The following is an 883-nucleotide window of genomic DNA, read 5'->3' as shown; positions in this document are numbered from 1 at the left end:
TGTGGAGTGCTGTATCCAGTAAGCACAGTAACTTTTTAAAGGGTTCTTTCTTCCTTCTGTTCCTTCCCCTTTTTCTCACCTCTTTTTTAAGAGTTATTGCTGCTTCTCGGGAGCATTGGTCTTCCCCAGTTGCCTTTCTTATCTCAAATTTCTGTATTGGAGAGGAGATAATATTAAGGTTTGGACAGATTAGATAGGAACAGCAAAGTTCATGAGTAAATATGACACAGAAGAAGTCGGTGTCATTGTGAAGCACAGTGTGTCAGAGAGGTTACCGAGCAGGGCACCAGAATATCTCAGGTTACTTTGTTGTGCTGATGGTTATTCAACAGAGTGCTTTATCAAAATAAATTTAAGGGGTGGCAGGAGCCAGAAGTTGTAGTTACTCCTCTACTTCAAGAGAGTAATAAGGTTCCTTTTCTCTGTTCCATGACAAAATATTAAAATATCCTGAGTGGTGTAAGACATGATCACCCACAGAGCAGTGTTGCAGTGCTGCTCTGCTTTGGGAATAGAGCTTCTGCTGAACTTCTGCTAAAGCGTATTTCAAAGCAGTGCAAAATGTTAATGCTGTTAACTGTCAACATCCCTCAGAAAAATTCAGAGATGGTCAAATATTTAATAAAAGTGGTTGCCACTTCATCTATTATTCAACGATTTTTTTCATTCAACGGTAATGTATTGATGGATGGCAACTTTTAATAGCCCTTCACAGACATAGCCCAAAATCACATGTTGAATTCCTCTGCCTGCCTTCCTCACTTGCTGTGAAGAAGGAGGCACTGGATGTCTTCTGTGAGCATGGGGTATCTGTTCTTCGTTTGGTTAAGCTATTCCTTTCCGTTACAGTGTCACCAGCAGTTAATGACATGCCAGCATGTCC

This window comes from Merops nubicus, unplaced genomic scaffold (genome assembly GCF_000691845.1).
Source record: "Merops nubicus isolate BGI_N331 unplaced genomic scaffold, ASM69184v1 scaffold2995, whole genome shotgun sequence".
NCBI classification, from domain to species: domain Eukaryota; kingdom Metazoa; phylum Chordata; class Aves; order Coraciiformes; family Meropidae; genus Merops; species Merops nubicus.
The sequence above is the reverse complement of the archived record's forward strand: the minus strand, read 5'-3'. Positions refer to the sequence as shown.